Genomic DNA, 27388 nt, shown 5'->3' with positions numbered 1-27388 from the left:
CAGGTGGAGTTTATCATAAATGAGATAAAATTGGCACATTAACGCAGAAAGAATCAGAGGTGTAAATGGAAGGTCTCCATGTGGGAGCAGGTGTGGGGTGCAAGGGAGGGGAGAACAAAATTGTAAAAAAAATTAGACTTGTTCTGTATCCCATGCAGAAATGTGCCTCTCGCGTCTGGAACGCACATCCTATCTATCCTATATTTCAATTCCCAAAGTAATTTAATCTCAGGTGCTCCAAGCTGGCAAAAAATTGGATCCAAAGATTTAGGTGGAAACTCAGAAAAAGGGCCTTCTTGGCGGTGGCCCCTTCTGCGTGGAAAAAAAAATCACTCCCTCTGAGGGACGGTTTTTTTTATTTATTTATTTATTTATTTTAATTAATTAATTAATTAATTAATTAAGTTGTATACCACCCTTCTCCAACAGGACTCAGGGCGGTGAACAGCCACGGTAAAAACATAACGTATAAAATTTAAAAGCAATTTAAAAAAAAAAACATTAAATAATTTTGGCCATCAATTTAAAATAACCCAGTTAAAACCAGTTATCCAGTTGTCCTGCCTTCAGGTGCTTTGGAGAAGAGGTGGAGCCCTCCTCCCTCTCTCTCTTTTCTTGGGGGCAGCCCCTCAAACACTGGAAGTCTGCTATCATGTCACTCCCAAGTCCTTCTCTTCATTAGACTGGCAGCAAGGGATTCGTGCCCTCGACATCCCAAACATCTGGCAGAACTCCAGATGTTGAAGATGTCCTTCAACATCACAGATCGATTCCAGGGTTTTCCAGTGGCTGGTTTGGGATCCAGGCACAAAGGAGAGGGTGAAAGTGGGGGGGGGGATTGTTAACCTCCTCTTCCTTTCCCTCCTTCCTTCCCACGAATTTCCATCAGTTGAAAAGAGGAGGGGGTGGGGGGGGGAGAAAAGATGACTCACTGCTCAGGATGTGTCAAAATCTCGCCGGGCGCTGCTTTGCCTGTTTGATCTCACGTCTTGCGTTTCCAGCCTTCGGGGTGGGGGGGGTAGGGCATAGAGGGGGGGGTCTCTGCAGGGAATCTCCAGGTGATGGATGGACCGACCGCACCCCCCCCCCCCCTTTACCCTCCCCGACATCCCTTTCCTTGGCTCTGGTGCAATTAGCACCCGGGGCACAAGACTGATGCGAGGCCCATGTTGACACACGGGTGTGAGTCACGCTAAGTCTGGCTTCTGTCGGAGATGCCTGGATGGGAGATCACAACCCGTTTCCACGAGACAACGTAGCTTTGATGTCTTGCAAAGACCCCCGAGATGCACCGGGTGGGTCTCTCGCGCCCACGAGGTGAGTTTTAAGAGGATATATTTTATTTTATTTTTCTTTGCTTTTTGCTTTCTTCTTCTTCTTCTCTCTCTCTCTCTCTGTCTGCTTTCCAGATTCCTGGCAATGCCCGGTTTGCAATTGGCACTGGGCTAGAGAGACAGACAGGTAGACAGACAGACAGGATTTCTGCCCCTAAGGCACTTGAGGGCTGCTTCCCCCCGCTCCCCGCCCCCGCCTCAGGGCAGGAGGTTGGGTGTGTGATGCAACACTGGTGCTAATTGTGCAAGCCAGCCAAAAGTGTGCATCATCGGCCGGTGGGGCACTGTGTGGGTTTGTCTAGTGGGCAAACCCGGGAATAAGTTGCCAAGGGGGTTTGGTGCGATTTACCTCTGAAGCTCAGGTGTGCCAGCCAGACCCCTCGCCGCCTTTCAAGAGCCGAACAGATTTGCTTTCACTTGCATCCCCGGAGATATTTTTATTATTTTGATTTTTACAGCCTTTGAGGGTTAGAAATAAATGGAAAAGGGGAGAAAAGAAAAGCTCGCGTTCGCAAGAGTTACGACGAGGCGTAAAGAACATGGAGATCATACGTACACGGCCTTTTCTTCCTGTCGGGACTTTGTCATTCGTTGCAGAGTGTGAGAAGGAGCTGAAATATTTGGGCAGGGGAAGCATTTTTTTCACCTTCCCCTGTGTAGAAACCTTGTGTAGAAATACAGTTGTCGTCCTTGACTTATGGCCACAACGGAGCCCGAAATTTCTGCGGATAAGCGAGACATTTTGAGTTTTGCCCACTTTTACGACCTTGTTGTTAAGTGAAACTCTGCAGTTATTTAGTTAGTAACACGGTTGTTAAGCGAATCCGCTTCCCTTACGACTCTGCTTGTCAGAAGGTTGTAAAACGGGGGGCTCATAGGATCCTGCAACCGTCATAAAGATGAGCCAGTTACTAATCGGAATTTTGATTGCATGATCAAACAGGTCGTAAGTGTGAAAAACGGTCACGAGCCGGTGCCGTTGGAACTTCGAACGGTCACTAAATGATCGGTTGTAAGTCGAGGAGGCTACCTGGTCAAGGGAAGGCAAAAGGGTCAGTGGGAAAGAGCAGGAGAAGCCCTGAGGCAAGGCAAGGCAGAATCGGGAGGTAAAATTGGGGTCAGCAGGCAGTTCTGGTGATCCAGGAAATATCACTTTATAAGGCCTTGGTAATAAGGCCACACTTGGAATATGGCATTCAGTTTTGGTCGCCTTGATGTAAAAAAAGATGTGGAGACTCTGGAAAGAGTGCAGAGAAGAGCAACAAAGATGATTAGGGAACTGGAGGCTAAAACATATGAGGAACGGTTGCAGGAACTGGGTATGTCTAGTTTGATGAAGAGAAGGACCATGGGAGACATGATAGCAGTCTTCCAACATCTCAGGGGCTGCCCCAAAGAAGAGGCAGTCAAGCTATTCTCCAAAGCACCTGAAGGCAGGACAAGAAGCAATGGGTGGAAACTCATCAAGGAGAGAAGCAACTTAGAACTAAGGAGGAATTTCCTGACAGAGAGAACAATGGATCAGTGGAACTCCTTGCCTCCAGAAGTTGTGGATGCTCCAACACTGGAAGTTTTTAAGAAGATGTTGGATAACCATTTGTCTGAAGTGGTATAGGGTTTCCTGCCTAAGCAGGGGGTTGGACTAGAAGATCTCCAAGGTCCCTTCCAACTTTGTTATTCTATTTCTATCTATCTCATCTATCTCTATCATCTTTGTATATCTATCTGTTTCTTTCTGTTTCTATTTCTATTATATCTATATCTTTCTATCATCTCTCTTTCATCTATCTATCTATCTATCTATCTATCTATCTATCTATCTATCTATCTATCTATCTATCTATCTATCTATCTAGAAGAGGGAGTCAAGCTATTCTCCAAAGCAGCAGAAGGCAGGACAAGAAGCAACAGGTAGAAACTAATCAAGGAGAGAAGCAACTTAGAACCAAGGAGAAATTTCCAGACAGTGAGAACAATTAATCAGCGGAAGAACTTGCCTGCAGAAGTTGTAAATGCTCCAACAGTGGAAGTTTTTAAGAAGATGTTAGATAACCATTTGTCTGAAGTGGTGTAGGGTTTCCTGCCTGGGCAGGGGGTTGGACTAGAAGACCTCTAAGGTCCCTTCCGACTCTGTTATTCCATTCTATTAATTGCCGAGGGAAGCCTCTTAAGCACGTGGTTGAAAGAAGGTCAGCTTCTCCCTCTTTCTGAAAGTCAACCGGTTGTTGTGTACTGCAGGTGTGTGGTTACAATCGAAGAGGAAGGAGTGGGTGGTCTCCTTGGGCTTAGAGCACCGTGTCAAATGATTACGTGTTTCCTCTCGCCCGGCGGAGAAGAGGAGTCTCGCCAGAGAGCTCGGTTTCTTTGTGAGTTACCCCCGGGGTGTGTTTGTGTGTGACATTCTCCGGGCTGTCTTCAAATAGGACACCTGGAGTATCTCGTGCGTAATTTGCAACCGGTTGTAGAAGGGAGAGGAGGGAAAGCGACGGGGGTTGTGTAAAAAAAAATTGCAGCCGAGAGTTTAGAAAGGGGTATTTTTGTAATCAAGGCTTCTGGCATCTCCCATCGTGGTTTGTTTTTGGTTAGGGGTTAGCGGTGTTGTGTGAATCCACGCTATGGATTCGCACACGTGGTGTTGGGGAAACCAGGACGGATCATTTTCCATACCGTGGGAACCGGTATTGATGGTTGAAGAACGAAGCGTGGATTCAGTCCTGCAATCTCACTTTAGCCTTTAGGAATAGAGCTAGTCCTTGACATATGACCAAAATCAGGGTCAGAATTTCTGTTGCTAAGCAAGACAGGGGTACACTGAGTCCCACCTGATCTTATGACCTTTTTTTTGGGCACAGTTCTTAAACAAATCACATCCATTGTTAAATGAGTCATACGGTCGTTAAGCGAATCCAGCTCCCCCGTTAACGTTGCTTGTCGGAGGCCAGCTAGGAAGGTTCCAGATGGCGATCACCCTAGGAGACACTAACCCTCATAAATACCGGTTACCAAGCGGCCAAATTTCAACCATATGACTGTGGGGATGCGGCCACGGTCGTAAGTTTGAGGCCCGCTCATAAACCGTTGTCACCACGGTAACTTCGAAAAAGTCACTAAAGAAATACGTTGTAAGTGAGGAGTAAGTGTAAGCTGCATCTTTTTCTAAGTTCTCCAAGAAAATGCAGAAGCCGAGATGTCTCGGGTGAAAATGTGTCTCTCTCTTTTTTTTTAAAAAAGAGATGTTGGGTTGTGTAACTCGTTGTAGAATCTCACATGATTGTCGTATCCACCGGGGATCCAAGAGATCTGTAAAAACTCACGGCTGCTGAGTTTACTAGCACGTTCTCCCTTGCCCTGTCTAACTCCCGAAGAAAAAGTTGTACGGAGTTTTTTTTCTCTTGCGGTTTTACTGTGTTGTAAATAACCCTTTGGCTGCCGTCCACGTCCTTCTGCTCTTTCGTTGTGGCATCTCCAAGAAAGAGGAGAGGAAAAATGTAAACAAGACAGTTTGGGGTTGACATGGGGGGGAAAAAATATGTGTTCTCCATGAGCCACAAAGGAGAAGAAGACAGAATTCTGTTTTATGGCATTCGTTTTCCCTTATTCCATCAAGAGAAGGATATTTCAAATGCAATAATCCTAATTTATATTTTTTAAGAGAGGTGGCTTCAGCCAAGATTTGCTCTCCTCGTTTCTACGCCCATCGGCAATTAAATAAGTTCTTTCTTTTTAAAGGAGGGAGGGTGGGGAAATAAAAGAAAGAAATCTAAAATTTGCTTTATGGTAGACGCAAAAGCTTTTGGGGAAAGTAAATTAGCCGTCGGGCTGCTCTCGACGAACATGATAAAATCTCTTCCCTTCTTTCGGCTGGTTTTATGAAAGATTTTTAAATACCGTGCTTACTACCCTTGTGAGCAGCGTTGCAACATTTGAGATGGGAAATTGAGAAAACTTGAGGGGGGGGGGAAAGCTTGGAGAAAATAATTTTGCCCAGGGTTCCTAATGGGTTTTCTCCAGCATCAGACAGGACCCATGCAACCGATTACGAATCGGACAGGGAAAAATAATAATTTTTCATCGTGTCACCCAATTCTTGTATATAATGTGGCATCCTTGCCTCTCAGTTGGGAAGGAATTTCATTTATTGAAAAAAAAAATACAGGTAATCTTCGACTTACAATCGCTGACTTAGGGACTGTTCGAAGTTACGACGGCACTGAGAAAAGTTTGTCACACTTAACAACGATTGCAGCATCCTTGTCATGTGATCAAAATTCAGACGCTTGGAGACTGACTCGTATTTATGGCGGTTGCAGTGTCCCGGGGTTGCGTGGTACCCCTTTTGCGACCTTTTGACAAGCAATTTATAAATGTCTCGCTTAGCGACATAAATTTGAGGCTCAGTTGAGGACTACCTATAACTGCTTGACAAGCTTGCTGGGCTGAACGACTGGAAATGGTCTTGGTTTCACATTTTGTGCTGGCTTGTAAAATCTGGATGATGGTTTAGTGCCGTTTCCTGACCTTGGCCAGTTTAAGGCGCGTGGACTTCAATTCCCAGAATTCCCCAGCATGTACGGCTGGGGATTCCTGGGAGTTGTAGTCCACCCATCTTAAAGTGGCCAAATTTGGAAAAACACTAACGTAGAGCTCTCCAGATAGGAGGTTGTAATAACCAGTATAAACCATTACAGAATAAATACAGCAGGATGAAGGATTCTATAATTTGAATGACATTTTGGCCCTTTAATCTTACTGATCAGAAAGCTGAAACTGATATCTTTAGCCCTGTTTCATCATTATTTTTATTTTTCCCGTTCATTTTTGTCTCGGTTCCAGCCAGAGGATTGCAAAACGGCAGTAATGGGAATTTTACTATAAAAATAAAACAGGGCCTCAGGTCTGATATGTTTGTCCTCCCCTCCCGAATTACGAGCCGCGAGTTTTTCTTGCATTATTTATGGACCGCATTCCAGAAGAGTCAGCAATGGCCTGTCTCACAAGGACAATCCTGCCTCTTGAAATAATAATATTAATATCCCTGTAACTCCAACAAGCCACAACCTCTGTCTATCCCAGTTCCTTGGGGAGGACTCGATAGGCGGATCAAGATGCCGGATCCAGCCTAAACATCTGGCTGCCTCTGCACCCTGCCACAAATAATAATCAGTCATAAAAGTTATCAGTGGCTGCAAAGAACGTAATTTTTCCTCCCACTAACGTCAAGGGTGAACGGGGTCATTCCTTCTAAAGGGGATGAATTAAAAGATATTTAGGGAGGTTTCTTTTTTTGAAAGCCAAACAAGAAAGCCAAATCTTTTGTCACCAAAGATTTTGGAAAAAAAATCAGGCTATTATACAACGGGGCAATAGATAATTTTTGCATTCTTTAAAACTGTCCCTTAAGTGAGCATTTAAAAGCTGTGTTTGCCAATCCCAGGAACTTTAGTTAGCTGCGGAATTCTGGGAGTTGAAGTCCTCCCGTGCTGGCTGGGGAATTCTGGGAATTGAAGTCCTACTTAAAGTTATCGAGTCTGAGAAACATCGATCTAAGGCAGTGGCGGGATTCAGCCAGTTCACACCTATTTGGGAGAATCGGTTGTTAACTTTCTAAGCAGTTCGGAGAATGGGATGTTGGAAGAAATTTTATTTTGTTTTTTTCCATTTTACAGGACTAATCCTGTAAGGAAGGCAGGAAGGAAACATTCTGGTGGTGTTTCTAGCCTAATCTTTATTACCCTGCTTATAGAAACTGCCTCTCTGGTTAACCCTTATTACATTGTAACAGTAAGGTGAAGCGCCCATCGACATGAGTGACATTGAGTTGTCCACAGCCACATGGTCACCGAGCCACGCCTACCCAGCTGGTCATTAGGGCAGAGAACCGGTTGATAAATTATTTGAATCCCACCACTGATCTAAGGTAAAACAGCTCTCTTTATTCCCTTCAGCATAGCTTTATAGACATACCCTCTCCTGCAGCCTCTGCCTAGATAAGCAGGGATTAACACCAGACAAACAATCAAACAGGAAATATTACCCGAATCAAAGAACCACCTACCCAATTGAAGGGCCTCCGTGCTGGCTGGGGAATTCTGGGGGTTTGTCCACCCCTCTTAAAGTTGCCAACTTTGAGAAACACGGATATGCAGCAATATCAGTTGTCTCTAAGAAGCACAACTTGGGTATTTTCATCTACCATAATTAGGATAGAAATTTTATCGGAAAGCTAGAATCTCTTCCTCGCTTTTCCTGTGAGAACTGCACAGGACTCTGAAAAGCAACTACAGGCTGAGTCCTTGACTTAAAACCATCCATTTAGTGACCATTTACTTTTTCAGTGCCACAGCATTTTTGGGCTCCATTGTGGCCATAAGTCGAGGACTACCTGTATTTATTTACAGAGGATAAAATCAACCTTTCGTGCAACTTCTGATTGTTTTAATAGATACTCTCCAGCCTGCCTCCCTTCTTTTTTTTTAAATCATTCTTTTTGTCCTCAAACGAGGAAAGAATAAAAACTCTTGTTTATGAAACAGTTCCCCCCTAAGCTGAAATTAAAATCATCAACGAGGCGAAACAACCGTGACTTAAATCTAGCTCAGGCCAATGTTTACAGTCATCATTGCAATAACCTTCAGGTTGGTATAAAATTTGGACACCGTAAAGGAGATTTTCTCCTTTCCTTCTGACCGGGTGTGTAAGGTAGACTGTGCTGGCAGAGGAGGCTTGCTGGTCCTGAAAGGATTTCCTACTTTCTAGCAAAGCTAAACCGCGGAGCACAGCTGATCGTTGGAAAAAATGCTCCCAGTTCGGACCGAATCGCCCGATCCGGTAGCGATGGCAGTGGGTGGTTCGGAGAAATGGTAGCAAAAATCCCTGCCCCCTCCCCATGCCCAGTTGAGCCGCGCGATCAGCAGAGGATTTTTTTTATTTTATTTTTAAGAGCATTTTTTTCTACAACCTTTTCACAGCAAAAAAATGCTTTTAAAAGTTAAAAAAATGATGATTGCGTGGCTCAGCTGGGATCGTCAGAGGCTTTTAAAAGCATGTTTTCTACAACCACTTTGGCCCAAGAGGTTGTAGAAAAAAATGCTTTTAAAAGCCTCTGACGATCCCAGCTGAGTTGCTTGATCGGCAGAGGCTTTTAAAAGCATTTTTTTTTTTACAATCTCTTCGGCCAAAGAGGTGGTAGAAAAAATGGTTTTAAAAGTAAAAAAGAAAAAGTTGGCCACTCCCACCCAGTCACATTACCCACCCACCCACCCCCACCAAGCCACGCCCACAGAACCGGTAGTAACAAATTTTACATTTCACCACTGCGGTACTTGTTATCACTACCGATTCGTCCGAACCGGAGCGAACCGGTAGCATTTCACCCCTGTTTTGCACCCTTAAGAGATGAAGAGGAGAAAAAAAATCTCTCTCTAAAATGAAAAGCAGAAGAAACATCTGGATTATATTCCTTCGGTAATTATCTTACGCCGACAATAGGACCCAGCCCTGTTTCCAGCAAATTATCAAGTAATAGCCTTTCCATTCACAGGGTGACAAATCAACAGGCCATCCGTTCATTTTAAGAAATGATTGCCCCTGGCTTTTAAATAAATATTTAAACCAGCTGTCTTCGCTTTTTTCACTCGCGGCCCAGGATACAAAACAGACGATCCCATGAACACGTCCTCCTCACCATTTTGGACCAGAAACGTTTCAAGAGCCTTCTGTGGTTTCCACCTGTCGGGCAGGTGAAGGATGGACAGCTGCCCCCCCCCCTTCTGCATATTTTAAATCCCACTGAAGGACTCTCTTCAGGGGTGGGTTCTAATTTTTTTTACTACCGGTTCTGTGGGTGTGGCTTATTTCGTGGGTGTGGCTTGATGGTCATGTGACAATTCTTTAGGATTTAGCAGAGGTACTGGTCTACAGACTTTTAACTGTTTGCAGAGCTGTACCGGTCTACTCATTTGTTTTTGCAGGCATTGGTCTACTCATTTGTTTTTGCAGGCACTGGTCTACTCATTTATTTTTGCAGGCACTGGTCTACTCATTTATTTTTGCAGGCACTGGTCTGCTCATTTATTTTTGCAGGCACTGGTCTACTCATTTGTTTTTGCACGCACTGGTCTACTCATTTGTTTTTGCAGGCACTGGTGTACTCATTTATTTTTACAGGCACTGGTCTACTCATTTGTTTTTGCAGGCACTGGTGTACTCATTTATTTTTACAGGCACTGGTGTACTCATTTATTTTTACAGGCACTGGTCTACTCATTTGTTTTTGCAGGCACTGGTGTACTCATTTGTTTTTGCAGGCACTGGTGTACTCATTTATTTTTGCAGGCACTGGTCTACTCATTTGTTTTTTAAATTGTTTTTAAACTTTGTATTCTGTGTTTTTTTACTTTTGGCTGTTCACCGCCCTGAATCCTTCGGGAGAAGGGCGGTATATAAATTTAAATATAAATAAAATAAATAAATAAAACCCTCCCGCCCACCCACCCATCCCAGAAATACATTCCCCCGTGTATTTCTCGCATCTTTAAACAGCTTAAATGACTTGTTGCGTGAGAAAAATAAATATATCTGAGAACAGATGGAGCCTCCTCAACCATCAAAACTTGATAACAGACACTTGAAAAATGTCTTTACACTCTTTCTTGGTGGGGGTGGGCATTTTAAAATAACGCAAGAAATAGTCTACTGCTGCTTCTCTTCCAAGCACAGAAAAAGCAGAAGACCTATTCTGTTCTGTTCTGTTCTGTTCTGTTCTATTCTAAATTCTTATTCTATTCTATTCCTCCTCCTTTCTTCCTCCTTTATTTCTTCCTTCTGTTCTGTTCTATTCTATTCTATTCTATTCTATTCTAAATTCTTATTCTATTCTATTCTATTATTCTATTATATTCTTCCTCCTTTCTTCCTCCTTTATTTCTTCCTTCTGTTCTGTTCTGTTCTATTCTATTCTATTCTATTCTATTCTATTCTATTCTATTCTATTCTATTCTAAATTCTTATTCTATTCTATTCTATTATTCTATTCTATTCTTCCTCCTTTCTTCCTCCTTTATTTCTTCCTTCTGTTCTATTCTATTCTATTCTAAATTCTTATTCTAGTCTAGTCTAGTCTATTCTTCCTTCTTCCTTCCTTCCTTCTATTCTAAATTCTTATTCTTATTCTTATTCTATTCTATTCTATTCTATTCTATTCTATTCTATTCTATTCTATTCTATTCTTCCTCCTTTCTTTCTTCCTTCTGTTCTGTTCTGTTCTATTCTATTCTAAATTCTTATTCTATTCTATTCTAAATCCTGTTCTAATCTCTTCTTATTCTCTTCCCTTCTCTTCCCTTCCCTTCCCTTCCCTTCTCTTCTCTTCTCTGAACATCCCTAGCATTTATTTTTGTGTGTATGTGTGTGTGTGTCCCCCCAACCTCACAATGAGCACCTGGTCTCTCCATAACTTCTCCTGAACTTTAAGGACCCTTCCAACCAGCCAGGCGACGGGGGTTAAAAATGCCTCCCAGGCAATGCTACGTCGAATTGTCTCGGTTATATTTGCCATAGGAACAATTGTAATCACTAAACATGGACAGATGATTCCTCTGAGCTGGGCTGTTTATATGATGGGAGGGTCGGAATCTGTTTGTAGCCAGACGGTGATCTGTTTGTGTAAAGAAGGGATTCCTTGGAAAAGGCAGAAGGTGGATCCGAGCTTCTCCGGCACTCCCATTTTGAAGGTTGCAACCAGTCGTAGAGGTGCCACTGAAAACCATGTCTCTTCCTTTGGTTCTTGGGCTTCTTCTGGAGATGTTAAACCTTCCTTAAAGCCAACAAAGTTTGCGGGGTGACGGTGAGTAACCTGGCTTCTCTCTCTGGGTTTCCCGAGAAGGTCTCAACCAGCATGGATCGTCTTGAGGTGTGCTAGGATCATCAGGAGAAGGTCCAAGGTCCTGCTGTGCAGAGCTGACCATCTTCATTTTTGCCGGCAAGAAGGACCTTGGAGGTCCAAACCCCCTGCTGAAACAGGAGATGCTATATCATTTCAGACAAGAGGCTGCCCAGTCTTCTCTTAAAGTCCTCCAGTGATGGAGCAGCCACAACTTCTAGTGGCAAGCTGTTCCACCGTCAGGAAATTTCCGCTTCATCCCAGGTTGCTTCTCTCCTTGATTGGTTTCCAACCATGCTTTCTTGCCTTGCCTCCTGGTGCAACCCAACAGCCTTTACCCAACCCAACACCCATTGAAAAGAACCTTGGTCAAGTGACAACCTTGGCTTGCCAAAGCATCCCATCCCCGCCGGCAAGCTTGGGGGGGGGAAGGGATTGGGGGGCTCCGAGCAGTCCCCAATAAAATCTCCAACCCCGAGGTCACCTTCCTGTCCTTGCCAGCCTTCAGCCTCCTAGTTGTGACCTAACAGCTGCCCGGCTTGGATTGACAGATCTCCGCTCCGGCCTTTGCAATACAAAAAAGGGGACGGGTAAAAATATCTCTCGGCCTCCCAAAGTGGATCTCTTGCTTATGACACATGCTAGTTATTTTCGGCACACCGGGGCTATTTTTACGCCCGGTGCATCTCGGTTTGGCGTTACCATGGGAACGGCGTGGTGGGGAAAGGTGGAGGACGGTGACCCTGACAGATGTTGATTGAAATTCAGCCTCCCCAGATCTCGGCTTCTCAGCTCTTTCTCTCCAGGGACGGATCTCGCCGGCTCAACGTATGCAAGGGAGCGCCAGTGTCCCTTGGGTGCGGGTTGTGTCTTTGTGTGTGTGTGTGGGGGGGGCAACGGGGGCTGAGTCACGACTGCCAAAGCGGTGGCATTCCCCCTTTTTTAGAGCCCGCCGTCGCCAAAGCGACAGGGAGGGGTTGAGGGACCTGGATGCAAAGCAAGGAAGGGGGAGGCTCACCTGGGCCCACCTGAGTCTGGCGGAGGGGGCTCCGTAGGAATGGCCAGAGAGGGGGTGTGGAGCAGTGGTCAGATTTGTCTAGCTACCCAGCCCTTCCAAGCGGTGAAAGGAGGAGACTCCAAGAAGTGAACCCTTCTTTCCTCTCTTCCCTCCATTTCTTCCTTTCTCTCCCTTCCATTCATCTTTTTCCCCTTCCTTTGTATCTCCTTCCTTCCTTCCCTCCTTCCTTCCTTCCTTCCTTCCCTATCCTTTCTCTTCCTTCCTTCCTTCTTTTTCCCAACCTATTTCTCCTTCTGTCCTTCCCTCCCTATCCTTTCCCTTCTTTCCTTCCTTCCTTCCCTCCTTCCTTCTTTTTTCCAATCTATCTGTACCTTCCCTCCCTCCCTCTCATTTCCTTTCGTTTTCTTCCCCAACCTATCTCTCCTTCCTTCCTTCCCTTTCCCTTCCTTCCTTCCTTCCTTCCTTTTTTCCAGCCTATCCCTTTCTTCCTTCCTTCCCTCCCTCCCTCTCATTTCCTTTCCTTCTTATTCCCAACCTATTTCTCCTTTCTTCCTTCTTTCCTTCCTTCTTTTTTCCAACCTATCCGTTCCTTCCTCCATCCCTCTCATTTCCTTTCCCTTCCTTCCTTCCTTCCTTCTTTTTTCTAGCCTATCCCTTCCTTCCTTCCTTTCCTCCCTATCCTTTCCCTTCTTTCCTTTCTTCTTTTTCCCAACCTATCTCTCCTTCCTTCCTTCTTTTTTCCAGCCTATCCCTTCCTTCCTTCCCTCCCTCCCTCTCATTTCCTTTCCTTCTTTTTCCCAACCTATTTCTCCTTCCTTCCTTTCCTCCCTATCCTTTCCCTTCCTTCCTTCCTTTTTTCCAGCCTATCCTTTCCTTCCTTCTTTTCATCCATTTTCTCTTTGAACCGTAATAATAATTAGCAATGAAAGGCAAATTATATTAAAACTTTAAAATGGGCATCCGTAAATAGAGGAAAAATAAATCCTCCCAGCACCTCATTCTCCCTTGCAGCAGTTATAAATTAGAAGAGGAAAGGGGGAAAAAAAAAACGAAACAACCCAAGCAAAATGAGAACAAAGGTGAAAAATGAGGAAAAACTTTGGGCTTGTTAAAATAACAACACACACAAACCAACAAACTCCAAAAGGTCCCGATAGAGATTTTGTTTTTGTTTTTAAAGAAAAAGCTTTCCAATCTCAGGAAAAATGTGACCCCTCGTCCTCCATATGGCACGTAATCCCCTTTTCATCCCTTCTGAAAAATCTCAGCTTTTAATTGGGAGGAGAAAGAAAATAGGTCAGGTCTCGAACTACAGACGTCAGCCGAAAATAATTCTGGCTTTGGTTTCCCCCCCCCCCCCACCCTTCTCAGACATGATTTAAGGTTCTTGATTCCTTGGTAGATCAGTTTGGGGACGGACACACGTGTAGCGTGCTCGAGGCCATGCGTCTTCCTGTCTTGCCATCGTTCCTTCATTTTAATCTTTCCCGCAGCTTTTTTGCGCCTCCCCCATTCATTCAACCAGAAACAAGCAACCATCCATCTCTTCCCGCCCCTTCCCCCCAATAGCAAGAGGCTGGTTATTTCCAGGGGTGGGCTTTAAAACTTTTAGCAAGGGGTTCTCTGTCTGGTTCCTGGGTGGGCATGGCCATGGTGGCTGTGGCCTAGTCAGCCTCCTGCATCATGGCATTGGGGGGGGGCATTTTTGCCCTCCCCAGGCTCCGGAGGCTTTTCTTGAGCCTCCGAGAGGGCGAAAACGGCCTCCCCAGGCACCGGAGGCCCTCTGGAGGCAGGAAACAGGCCTGTTTCCAGCCTTCCTGAACTTCCAGTAGGCACGTTTTTCGCCCTCCCTGAGTCATCGCACCTGCCCTGCACTCAACTCACCTGCATCCAAAACGGGCCGCGTGGGGACTCCTGGGAGGGGAGGGGTGGGCAACGAGACAGTTGTCAACCGAGGCATGTCCGATTTTAAGACCTTTTTCTGCCACAGTTTTTGAGTTAATCACTTTGGCTGTTAAGTGACTCTGTTGGTTAAGCGAATCCGGCTTCCCCCATTGACGTTGCTTTCGGAAGCCAGTTGGGAAGGTCGCGGATGGCGATCATGTGACACCCCCCTTCCCCGGATGCTGAAACCATCATAAGTACATCCCAGTGGCCAAGCGTCTGAATTTTTGATCCCATGACGCGGGGATGCTGCAATGGTCATAAGTGTGAGGACTGGCTGAAAGTGGTGTTTTTACTCCCGTTGTAAGTTCAAATGGCTGCTGAACGAATAATTGTAAGTCAAGGGCTGCTTGTACACATTTTAACCCTCTTCGGGGACAAAAATCCTCTTTTTTTACTCGCTCAATCCGGTTTCGGTGTTGCTAATTAAATGAGGGAGGAAAATCCCATCACGAAGTGCGTATTAGGTCAGTGATTAATGTTTATTTAAAGGAGCTCAGCTGGGATTAAGGTTAGATGCTGTGTTTTTAATCTTGTGCAACGCCCAGAATTCAGCTGGTTGGGATGGCAACCCTTAAAACACCGGTTTAATCATCCATCAATCAGGGAAAGCAAAAGAGAAGCTCCTTTTTAAACATTCCCTCCACCCACTGCTAAAATATATATATATATATTGGGGAGACTGTCCTGAGGTCTCCAGAGATCTTTGGACCCCCCGTTGCATAATTCAGATTAATGATTTGCAGTCGACATCAAGTCTCTCGTCCCATCATTCCCTGCTCCTCATTCCCCGCGGGGCGCATCTCACAAAAAGTTTGTGGCAAGCCCTGAATTTTGGAATGGAACCGCTGGCCGCTCAAACATATCATCCAGATTTCTGCCATGTCTGCCATGGCAGCCAGCCATCTTGGCAGCCGACGGCAGCTCCCCGGAGCCTGTCCCTTGATGAATATTTGTGCAACTGTTGTGGACGTGTGTTGAAGTCCTTCCAGCTTCCTCTGCGATGATGGCTCAGATTTGCAAAGGGACCTTAGAGCGACAGTTCTCAAGCGTGGCCGCTACAAGAGGTGTGGACTTCAACTCCCAGGATTCTGTGCTGACTTCAACTCCCAGAATTCCCTAGCCGGCAACGCTAGGGTATCGATCCACAGGATAGGCTCCAGTTCTGGCCCTCCCAAGCATGGTTGTTTCTGTCAGACTTCGATGCTATCTCAAAATAAATGAATTTCCAAACTGCCAATCTTTAAGGAAATCTTTTCTTTAATTGAGCACAGCCACCGGATCATGACTCGATGCGGACAAGACTGACCTTTTGCCCCCCAATCCCTCCCTTTCCGATCCCCAAATCTCTGCTTCTCATTGGCTATCTTCCAAGTCATTCTTCAGACTTCTTGTCTCGTCATTTCCCAGGAATGTCTCCCCCCTTCATTTCCACGACAACCCGACTTCAAAGGGATTTAGCAGGCAAAAGTTCAGAGCTTATCTCTCTCTCTCCTCTGCTCTCTATGCCAGCATCGAAGCGCTGACAGTTTTCTTATTTCAGCAAACTGAGAATTGGAGAAAAGCTGGTTGGGAACAAGGCGTGAAGCTTGCTGGAGAAAAGGTGTAACTCAGATGCAACTTCAGGACCAGGGAGAGCTCCAGAAGCAGGAGAAGTTGACATTTCTGAGTCAAAGATTTCCCAGGTTTGCTCAGCTCATTCTTTGACGACGGCTACCTCCAATTTCCTTCTAGCTCTGTCTTTTTATTTTACACATACAGACAAAAAGAGCAGAGGCTGATTTTCTTTGCGTCTCTCCAGCGTGCGGTCTTCTCCAGAGAAAATCCATCCAAAGGAGAGGGCGGGGCAAAAGTCTCTTTTTAAAAAAAAAAAAAAAAAAAAAGAAAACTAGCCTTCTTAAAATATAGGTAGTCCTCAACTTACGACCGCAATCGAATTGGGTTGCTAAGTGAGAAATCTGTGAAGGGAGTTTGGCCCCCATCTTACGACTTTTCTCGCCGCATCGCTGAAAGCGAATCCCTGACATGGTTAAAGTCGGTAATACCGTTGTTAAGTGAAACCCGGCTTTCCCCATTGACTTTGCTTGTTGGAAGGTCGCCAAAGGGGCTTCCACGACTCTGGGACCACGCCACCGTCATAAATGTGAGTCGGCTGCCAAAGCCTCCGAACGTAAATTGCGTGACCGCGGGGATGCTCCCACGGTCTTAAGTGTGATAGGCTTTTTTTTTACGTGAACGGTCGCTGAACAAACTGTCGTAAGTCAAGGACTTCCCCTGTTTCTCCTTGAAAGTTGTCCCGTCTCGGCCTTTCCGAACGCAGGTGTAGCTGCTCCAGATTTGACCCGACCTGCTACTATTTGGGGTCTGTTTGTTTCAGGCGGTGTTTCTGCGTTAGAGGAAAAATAGACGGCGGGGCATTTGTTCTGAGAAGCCGACGCGGCAATGCTAGATTGCCTGGGCTTCGTCCAAAGCACAAATACGGCCTGTGACTCACAGTGGGAAATCTCTTTGTATTTTGGCCCCCGTTGTGAAGTTATTTACTTATTTAGGACTTCGTGTTCAGGAGGCTTTGGGCGGCCTCCCTCGCCTGCCTGTGTAGCTTTCCTTCTCCCGAGAGAAGCATTAATCAAACTGGTTTTCTTCTCCTTATTTATTCCCCCCCCCCAAGGACGGCGGTCGGTTTGCATGCACAATTTAGCAGTTTGCCCTTCCGAAAATAAAAACCGGCACGCACCCACCCACCCAATTTGTTCTCCAAACCGCAGCTCAAGGATGTGACATCTCCCCAATCTCAGCTCGTGTGTTTTGGTTTCCTAATGCCCAAAGGGTTTTGCCTGGTTTTCAATTTAAATCCATTTTATGTCGGAGTAGCCAACGACGGGGGAGGAATTTCGTGCCCCCCCCGCCCCTCTCCGAAAGGGATAGTTTTAACTCTGAATGAAGGCTCCTGGGTGTGTGTGTGTGTGTGTCGTCGGATCTAAATTAAAAACACGAAACATAAAGTATAGATAGTCCTCGTCTCCTTCCCTCCTCCTTCTATTCTATTCTATTCTATTCTATTCTATTCTATTCTATTCTATTCTATTCTATTCCTATTTCTATTTCTATTCTCCTTCCTTCTTTCCTCCTATTCTATTCTATTCTATTCTATTCTATTCTATTCTATTCTATTCTATTCTATTCTATTCTATTCTATTCTATTCTATTCTATTCCTATTTCTATTTCTATTCTCCTTCCTTCTTTCCTCCTATTCTATTCTATCCTATTCTATTCTATTCTATTCCTATTTCTATTTTTATTCTCCTTCCTTCTTTCCTCCTTATTCTATTCTATTCTATTCTATTCTATTCTTATTTCTATTTCTATTTCTATTTCTATTCTCCTTCCTTCTTTCCTCCTATTCTATTCTATTCTATTCTATTCTATTCTATTCTATTCTATTCTATTCTATTCTATTCTATTCTATTCTATTCGAGAAACCATAGCTATGTTTTGCAAGCAGGAGCCTCTAATCCCTCTGCTTCTGTCCCCGTGTTTAATCAGGCAGCTGTTTATTGAACACCCGGGCTCTTCATCCAGATAAGTCTGACGTAAATTTAGATAATTGATTTAAATGTTGGCAGAATCTCCCGGGAATGTAAACAGAACGAGAACGAGGCGTCCCTTCTGGAAGACGATGCTTCTCAGGCTGGAGGCAGGAATGCCTTTGTGCCAAGAGGGTGTCGGTAATCCCCACTTCTCAAAAATATTTGCATTAAAACCATTAAGAAACAACTCTGGGAGAAGAGTGCGGGTTAGAAGGGAGAGGTAGGGGAAAAAAAATTGGAGAAAAGAGACATAGAATACAGATAAAGATACAGAATAAAGATGTGGAGACTCTAGAAAGAGTGCAGAGAAGAGCAAGAAAGAGGATTAGGGGACTGGAGGCTAAAACATAGGAAGAACGGTTGCAGGAACTGGGTGTGTCTAGTTTAATGAAAAGAAGGACCAGGGGAGACATGATAGCAATCTTCCAACATCTCAGGGGCTGCCCCAAAGAAGAGGCAGTCAAGCTCTTCTCCACACTTTCTCACCAAATTCCTTCTCTGCTTACTCTCAGGAAATTCCTCAATTTCCCCTGGATATTCAGGACGTGTGGCCTGGAAGGGGATACTCTTCCATCCAGCTTCTTGCAATATCCTCAGTCCCACCTTTTCCTCCCTCCCTCCCTTCCTTCCTTCCTTCCATCGCCCGAAAGCAGGAAGCCGCAGTTTGGCTTGCAAACTTATTTAACTGCCCAATTCCCAAACTCTCCCCAATGCCTTTGTTACAGGCAGGAAATCTGTAGGCTTCTTGAGAGGAATCCATACAACCGCTCAAAAAACCCCCCACGCTATTATTATTATTATTATTATTATTATTATTATTATTATTATTATTAATATTAATATTAATATTAATATTAATATTAATATTAATATTGACTGTTCCTTTTAATTCGCTCTTCCTCCTGAGGAAGCTCAGTCTTGCCTAAGCTATGAAAGCTAACTGGGTGACCTTGGGCCAATCACCAGGAGACGGTGAGTTCTAGCCCCACCTTGGCCATGGAAGCCAACTGGGTGACTTTGGGCCAATCACCAGGAGACGGTGAGTTCTAGTCCCGCCTTAGGCAGGGAAACCAGCTGGGTGACCTTGGGCCAATCACCAGGAGACGGTGAGTTCTAGTCCTGCCTTAGGCATGGAAGCCAACTGGGTGACTTTGGGCCAATCACCAGGAGACGGTGAGTTCTAGCCCCATCTTAGGCAGGGAAGCCAGCTGGGTGACCTTGGGCCAATCACCAGGAGACGGTGAGTTCTAGTCCCGCCTTAGGCAGGGAAGCCAACTGGGTGACTTTGGGCCAATCACCAGGAGACGGTGAGTTCTAGTCCCGCCTTAGGCATGGAAGCCAACTGGGTGACCTTGGGCCAATCACCAGGAGACGGTGAGTTCTAGTCCCGCCTTAGGCATGGAAGCCAACTGGGTGACTTTGGGCCAATCACCAGGAGACGGTGAGTTCTAGCCCCACCTTGGCCATGGAAGCCAATTGGGTGACTTTGGGTCACCCAGCTGGCTTCCCTGTCTAAGGCGGGACTAGAACTCACCATCTCCTGGTGATTGGCTTAAAATCACCCAGTTGGCTTCCATGCCTAAGGCGGAACTAGAACTCACCGTCTCCTGGTGGTTGGCCCAAAGTCATCCAACCAGTTTTCATACCTAAAGTGAGACTAGAACTCACCGTCTCCTGCTTTCCAACCTGGTGCACTTAATCCCTAGAACCAAACTGGTTCTCCAATTTTCCAAGCATCTCTCTCTCTCTCTCTCTCTCTCTCTTTTGCATCTGGGCGATGAGCGGAATTTTTGCGTTGTTTTTGTTGTCGTCGTTGTAGTTTCCCCCATATCCCTCGGGGCGTCCACTTTGTTTTTGCAATCTTGAAAGCATCTTGGCAGCCCATCAATTATTTAGAAGTTGTTAGCAGCCGGGTTGCATCTGTCCGTCGCAGTTTGCAGCCAGTTTTCAGGACCAGGTTTGGGTTGTGGAGAAATGACGAGGGGGAAGAAGCACATTGTGGGGTGGGTGTGGGGGGAAAACAAGTGTGAGACATGGGCAGGATTCCGAAAGTCCCAAGGCTAATTGTTGATAATAATTCAGCTGCTGTGAGATGCCATCTTTCTGTTCCCCCCCCCTAATAATTTCCGAGCGAGCGTGCGCGGAACAATTAAGTTCCTGGATGGATGCGAAGCGCCATTGTCTGGCGAACAATGCGATGCTCCTAATCTGTTCATGTCAGCCCTGCGAAGGCACAGATATTAAACATTGAGACCTCCGCAGCGAAACCGGGGCCTTGTCTCAAATCAGCAATTAAATTATTTGAGCATTCATTACCCTCCGTGATTTAATAGCAGAAGCCTTTTCTTTCTGACAGTTATTTCAGCTAGCAGATAAACCAGTTTTGAAATCCAAAACATACCAACCAAAAAAAAAAAAAAAAAAAACCCAAACCCCAGTATAATTAAAGGATTCTTTTTCAAGTTTCTAGTCCCTGTGAAACCTTTACAGTTAAGCACTGCTGGTAGAGAACTTATGTTGTGAAGGCCTTCGAGTTCTCAAAGACAGACCTGGTTATAAAAGACGAATTGCAGGAAAGGGAATTGATTCCGGGCTGAGCGTGAATTGGATTCTGCAAATTTTACTCGGGTAGGATTTGTTATTTTTTTTTATTATTATTTTTTTATTTTTTTTTTACTTTTGGCAGTTTTGTTCCTTTTGTTCCTTAATGGCCCTTCAGATCAGTCGGCACAACATGAAATAATAATGTTGCTAACTCCTTAACTTTTAATGGGTAGATTCATTCACGCTGTTTTCCTGGAAAATGCTTTTGTGCGGTTTTTTACGCCTCTGATTGCTTTCAAAGTAGAATTTTAACCCTCAAAGGGGCAAAGCAGATGGGTGAATATTTCCCATCTTTTTGGGCATCTCCTGAAATATTGTGCTAGTGGAGAAAGAAAAAAAAAACCCATCAGAGGAAATGACTCTAGCTGGAGAGGACCAGAACTACGGAAAAAAAAAAAACCTTATATTTTCCTTTCGTTTCAAAAATGATTAATTTTTGTTTACAAATCCTCCGGGGGGCATATTTGCCATCCCAGGCCCTGGTTTATAACCTTTTTTTTCCCAAGAAGTCATTTCTTTCCATTTCTTTTTGCAGCTGTTTTATTTTTTTTTGGACCAATTGAATCTTCCGAGAATCAATTCTTTTATCTCCATCCTTTGGAGCCAGATTTGATTGTTGGACCGTTTAATTCTTCCTTCGAGATGCTCTTTTGAGATTCTGCCGGTGTTTATTTCGGGTGGGCCCTCCTCCTCCTCCTCCTCCCCACCCTTTTAAAAACTATTTTCAGCTCTCTCTCTGCCTTTTTTTCCCCTTCTCTCTTTCTCTGTTGTTAATGTATATTTTTAGCCAGGTATTTTTAGATTCCATGGTAGAGGAGCTTGGGGTGGGGAGGAGGAAGGGCCAGGAGGAGGAAGGAGAATTGGGATTGGAAGACGGCCAACCGGGGAGAATTGAAGCGTAGAAATGGGTTTTACTGAAAAGACGGAGGAAGTTGTCAAAAAGCTCCTTTGGGGCACACTGAGGCTCTGCGATTCTTTTGCACCTCGGCGGAGGATGCAAAATTAGATTGGGCGAGGAGGAAGACACATTTGTGGTCTGAAGGGCAGGAGAAAGTCAACGTCTCTAAAGCTTCTGCGGTTTACCTCTCAGGATTCACGGATTGACAGTGGGAGAGAGGAAAAATAGAGGAGGTGGGAAGGAGAAATCCATTCGGGGGGCCAAGGCTTTAAGCTGCTCAACAGACTCAAGGAATCCTGGTTGTTAGGTGCTACGTTTAATAGGGTAGGAGAGGCTAAAATGGTGGGATCTGGGTGTGATGGTTTTCTTGCAGACGTTTCATGGCCCTACTAGGGAACATCATCAGTGCTTTTAGGGAGTGGGGTTTGCAGGGAGGAGGAGGAGGGCTGAACAGTCCTTGGTGCTCTCTGAGCTTGGTGGATTTCTTGCAGACGTTCCATTACCAGACTAGGTAATAGGATCAGTGCTCAAGCTACCTTTGTTAATGAAATATCTGCAAGAAAAGCACCAAGCACCGAGATCAACCAAAGGCCCCCACAGTAGTCCTCCTCCTCTCCCTCCCTTCCTCCCTCCCTCCCCAAACCCTACTCCATGCTAACACTGATAATGTTCCCTAGTTGGGTAATGAAATGTTTGCAAGAAAACCACCAAGCTCAGAGCACACCGAGGATCCCACAGTTCTCCTCCTCCTCCTCCTCCTCTGCAAACCCTACTCCATGCTAACACTGATAATGTTCCCTAGTTGGTAATAAAATGTTTGCAAGAAAACCATCAAGCTCAGAACGCACTGAGGACCCCACAGTCATCGTCCTCCTCCTCCTCCTCCTCCTCTCTGCAAACCCTACTCCATGCTAACACTGATAATGTTCCCTAGTTGGGTAATGAAATGTTTGCAAGAAAACCACCAAGCTCAGAGCGCACTGAGGACCCCACAGTCCTCCTCCTCCTCCTCCTCCTCCTCCTCCTCCTCCTCCTTCTCTCTGCAAACCCTACTCCATGCTAACACTGATAATGTTCCCTAGTTGGGTAATGAAATGTTTGCAAGAAAACCACCAAGCTCAGAGCACACTGAGCACACCGAGGACCCCCACAGTCGTCCTCCTCCTCCTCTTCTTTCTCCTCCTCCTCCTCCTCCTCATCTCTGCAAACTTTTTTCTAGCATTGATGACATTCCCTAGTTGGGTAATGAAACGTCTACAAGAAAACCATCGAGCTCCGAAAGCATCCCTCATTTTTAGATTCTCTTATGTCAGAAAGGCTAAAATTTAATAAGTCCCCCACCCACCCCCATTCAACGTGGGTGAAGGAAATACAGATCTGGTTTATTTATGAGACTGAGAACGCCGTTTGTCTTTCTCTTTTCTTTTACACTTTGCTGCCGCAGGGAAATATTTGACTAGGCTTTGACCTGTAGCGAGATTGATTGTCGCTACCCGTTAGCTACCTGCAATTTTTTTTTTTCCTGGCTCTTTTCCATACTTCTTCCTGATTAAACATTAGCCTTCCAGAGAGAAACCATCCAGGGAATTCAAAACTTGAGGTCAGAACTCATGTTTGTGTCGAGAAAAAAAATTAAAAGAGCGCCAGGGTAGATTTCCTTTGAATTGGGACGTTTTCTGGTAGCATCTTCATTTCAATTTTGGTGACTTAAACCAGAGCTAGTGAAAGAAGTCAACTGATTTCCATTTGCTGGTACAGTAGAGGCCAAAATTGTGGAAACCTTTTTTGGGAAAAGTGTATTTTTGAGGTTTGATGGCTAATATCATCACTTTTTTTTTTGGAGTTTCAAGATAATCCTGTTCCACTGCTGGAATGGCCTGGGAATAGCCCAGATCTTAACCCTATTGAAAATCGATGGAGCTGACTAAAGAAACTTGTTAGTCAGAAGCGACCCAGCAATAAAACCCAGTTAATAGAAGCCATCATTCCATCTTGGTTTCACGTTATAATGGCTGCAGAACTCAAAGACTTCAGCTCAAAGCCGAATGGAGCACGACCGAATAACCCCCTGATCTACACCTAGAGAAGAGGCATCAGAATGGCAAGCTTTGTTAGCTGGTGCCAAATCCTCTTACCCTGGACAATTTTACCAGGAGTCGACACAAAATTTAGATGGGGCCACCCCTCCTTTTAGAGAAGGCCAATTCTCTATGTCGTGCGTGACGACATCTCACGCCATTGCAACAATTTCCCTTTGTATAAATCAAATTTCCTGAGGAGCTGCAAAAAAAATGCATTATTGCTTAACACATTGTAAGCCGCCCTGAGTTTCCAGAGAAAAGGCGGCATATAAATCGAACCAAGAAAGAAAGAAAGAAAGAGAGAGGGAGGGAGAGAGAGGGAGGGAGAGTGAGAGAGAGAGAGTGGGAGGGAGGGAGGGGGAGAGAGAGAGAGAGAGAGGGAGGGAGGGAGAGGGAGGGAGGGAGGGAGAGAGAGAGAGAGGGAGGGGGAGAGAGAGAGAAAGAAAGAAAGAGAAAGAAAGGAAGGAAGAAAGAAGAAAGAAAGAAAGAAGAAAAAGAAAAAGAAAAAAGAGAGAGAAAGAAAAAAGGAAGGAAGAAAGAAAGAAGAGAAAGAGAGAAAGAAAGAAAGAGAGAGGGAGGGAGGGAGGGAGAGAGAGAGAGAGAGGGAGGGGGAGAGAGAGAGAGAAAGAAAGAAAGAGAAAAAAAGAAGAAAAAGAGAAAGAAAGAGAGAGAGAGAGAGAGAAAGAAAAAAAGAAGGAAGGAAGAAGGAAGGAAGGAAGGAAGGAAGAAAGATCCCCTCTCCATCATAACCTGGAATATAGCGGGTTGGACTGTTCCATCAAAAGACCAATTTTTTTTTTTGACTATATATCACTCCCCTTGCCGTCTTACCTGTTTTCTAGCTCTGTCTCCCTAATCCTAACCAGAGGAAATGGCAGGGACCATCTGCGCATGAGGTTAAATATTTTCAGGGAGGGCTTATTTTCGGGGAAGGCTTATCTTTGGGGGAAAGCTTATTTTCGAGGAAACACGGTACAATAAAATAAATCTGGCTTGCTAAAAACCGGGGAAAATTAAGAGAGGCTCTCAAAAGGACTTTGCGAAGCACATCTGGATGGTGGGTTGGGCCCTGACTGTTGCTGGTCTCCACCGTGAGAGTTTTAATGTTTGATTTGTGCCCAGTTCTCGGAGCATCTGACCGTTGGTGCGTAATGCAGAGGCCGCGTTCCCCGTGTCTAAAAGTAATTGAACTGTGTCACAATGCTACTTATCCTATTGACAGTTCCCCCGTTAATGGGTGTCACTTAGGTTAAAGCACCTCGCTCAGAGCTCTGCTTTCTCACTTTCACCATCTAATTCCTCGGGTTGGAACCGAGGTTTGAAAGAAATCCATAATTGCGATGCATTATGAACGCCGAGGCTGGCGGCTCTCTTGGCGTTACTCAACGCTTTGGGGTGAGCGGATGCATTTTGTATTTTGGAGAGCATGTTATTCTTGCAAAACAAAGTCCAGGGCCGCAGGGGCGATTTCTAGATTCCTAGGTCTCCCGGGAAGCAAAATTTCGTAGATCTTTCTGGTTTTCTAAGAAACCTGAGGTACAAAGCCCTTGAAAATCCAAAGTGAGTTTTTGCAGCGTGGCACGTTAACCTTCTTGTTCGTTCTTCAGTTATTCTCCAAAAGATCTTTCAACATCAAAATAGGTAAAGGTAAAGGTTCCCCTTGCATATATGTGCTAGTCGTTCCCGACTCTAGGGGGCAGTGCTCATCTCCGTTTCAAAGCCGATGTGACGGAGATCTTGGAGAATCTCCTTCCCTATTGATTTATTTTTTTAAAGGTCTCTCTTTCTTTTAACGATTACGAAAAAAAAATTGATCGTGAGCGTCTTCCAGATGTCCGTAGCCATGATAGAAAGTCCTATTTTTGAATTTTAGTGCTTTATTAATTTCAAGAGGGACCCAAGGACGAACTACACATTACACTCGGGTGTCAGGAGAACCAAGATGCTTTTTAAAATAAAGGTTCCCCTTGCACATCTGTGCTAGTCGTTCCCGACTCTAGGGGGCGGTGTGCTCATCTCCGTTTCAAAGCCGAAGAGCCAGCGTTGTTCGAAGACGTCTCCGTGGTCATGTGGCCGGCATGACTCAACGCTAAAGGTGCACAGAACGCTGTTCCCTTCCCACCAAAGGTGGTCCCTATTTTTCTACTTGCGTTTTTTACGGGTTTTCGAACTGCTAGGTTGGCAGAAGCTGGGACAAGTCACGGGAGCTCACCCCGTTACGCGGCACTGGGGATTCGAACCGCTGAACTGCCAACTTTTCAATCGACAAGCTTAGCGTCTTAGCCACTGAGCCACCGCGTCTCTATAACATCAAAATAGGTAGGGTAGCTGGAGAATGTGCTGAGGAATACCGATTGAGAGTCTCATTGTAAAATCACGGTTAATCTGTCAGCCGGAAAGAGAGTCAGGAAATGCAATTGTAGGGAGCACAAAATATAACCAACAGCAGGAATATATAAGCAAGCCGCGCGCTCATAAATAATATTAAGGCCCGGATACGTCTTGAAACGTTTCACCTCACTCTGTTGGAGATGTCAAAATCCCTCTTGACTTGCAGAAGTCGAATCACGTTCTGCTTGAGCGACTTGGCTCGAATAAAATTTAGGGCAGAATTTGCTGGGGTGAAACGGAAGGCTTTTGCAGACCTTCGCAAAGCCGAGGCGATTGATTGCAAAACGCTTCACGCTTTGCAAAAAAAGAAGTTTCCTTCTGAACTTGCGGGGCGGTTAGCTGGATAATGAGAAGATGGGCGAGGGAACTGCGAGAGGTCAGACGTCCCTCAATACATCTCCGACTTAAACGGGGCATCTCTCTCTGTTCCTGCTCAAGTTTTTCTGCCTTGATTTGTTCCTAAATATTACAGTCCCGTCTGCATGAACGAACGTGGCTTATTTTCAAGAAAACAGAATTACGAAACGGTGGTTTAGGGTGTCTCGTGGAAACTCGGCCACAATCACCCTGTCCCGACTCTCAAGGTTCCCAAAAGAGGTAGCCCAGTTCCCAAAAGTTTGCGCCGTACAATCAGGACGCCGTGCAAATGAACGATGTGCTTTCTCGGCAGAGAAGGCTGCGCTGTGATGCCACGTTGGGTGCTGTTTTGTCACGACTCCCTTCAGCAGCACATCTGTCATGCTATTTAGCGGCACGTTGCTTGGAAAGATGGCCTGTTCTTCCTACAGCTCAGACACACACACACACACACACACACACACACACACACACACACACGGATTCCAGATGTTAGGAATGGAGGAGAGAAGGGTGGCAAAAGTGTTTGCAGAGTTGCTGTGGGTGCCCTCGGGAGACAGAAATGCCGTAAAAATTTCAAGAGAGCGAGCAGAGCAGGGTTTTTCTAAGGCAATTCAGACGGGAGGTTTTTAATGGACTGTGAGAACAACCTTGGCAGACAGGAGGAAGAGCTGCAGCCAAGGTAATGGCCAGAGAAGAGGCAGAGGAGCCCTCAGAAGGAAAAGGGGCGTGGGAAGCATCTCAGAAAAGACTCTTTGTTAGAGTCCCTGCAAAGTAACGAAAGAGAGAAATCCTTCCAAGACTTGCAAGATTCGGTTATTATAACCTTACGGTGAAGGTAAAGTTAGTATTTTACGGTTTTGTTTCCTCGTCTCGACTACTTGGAAGAGTTTGATAACAGCTTATTTTTTTTTTCTTCCTTTCCCCCAAATATCTCAAGAACGTTGAAGTCAATTTTGGGGTGCCTGTTTAAAGCGTGTGGGTCTTTTACTCAATGGGGCAGACTTCTCCCGGAGCAAAAGATGTTGGAATGGAGGGGAGAGGAGGAGAAACCAGGTTTTGGATGGTGATTGGGTGCATTTCGGGCTCAGGGCTGGCTTTTGCTTCGTGCTTGACCAGGTGTTGAAAAGGGATCAAGCATCGGGAATTGTGCTCTTTGCTTTCCTTCCCCAACCAAATAACCTCTTCCAGAGAAAGGACTCCAATTAAGGATTCCTACACAGTTTTCGCACTTCAGAGAAGCTGTGAAATTTAATGAGGCCGCCGTATTGATATTCTTTGGAGGGGTCCTTG

At 45.2% G+C, this 27388-nt stretch overlaps 1 protein-coding gene across 10 annotated transcripts in view; it reads left to right on the top strand.

The window, feature by feature from the left end:
- Positions 1-27388, top strand: part of PITPNM2 (phosphatidylinositol transfer protein membrane associated 2) — a 94526-nt gene that overhangs the window by 16358 nt on the left and 50780 nt on the right. For 2 of the 10 annotated variants that reach the window (XM_087880380.1, XM_060691888.2), the window contains exon 1: positions 26576-26933. The exons of 5 other annotated variants lie outside the window; for them this stretch is intronic. The gene's annotated coding sequence lies outside the window, so the exon portion shown is untranslated. Of the gene's footprint in view, positions 1-1226; positions 1318-3651; positions 3701-26573; positions 26934-27388 lie in introns of those variants that run through there. 3 more of the 10 variants (XM_060691887.2, XM_087880379.1, XM_087880381.1) reach the window with 3 other exon arrangements.

Source organism: Pantherophis guttatus, chromosome 17 (genome assembly GCF_059756535.1).
Source record: "Pantherophis guttatus breed Tessera chromosome 17, ASM5975653v1, whole genome shotgun sequence".
NCBI lineage: Eukaryota > Metazoa > Chordata > Lepidosauria > Squamata > Colubridae > Pantherophis > Pantherophis guttatus.
This window is presented reverse-complemented; position numbering and strand designations above follow the sequence as displayed.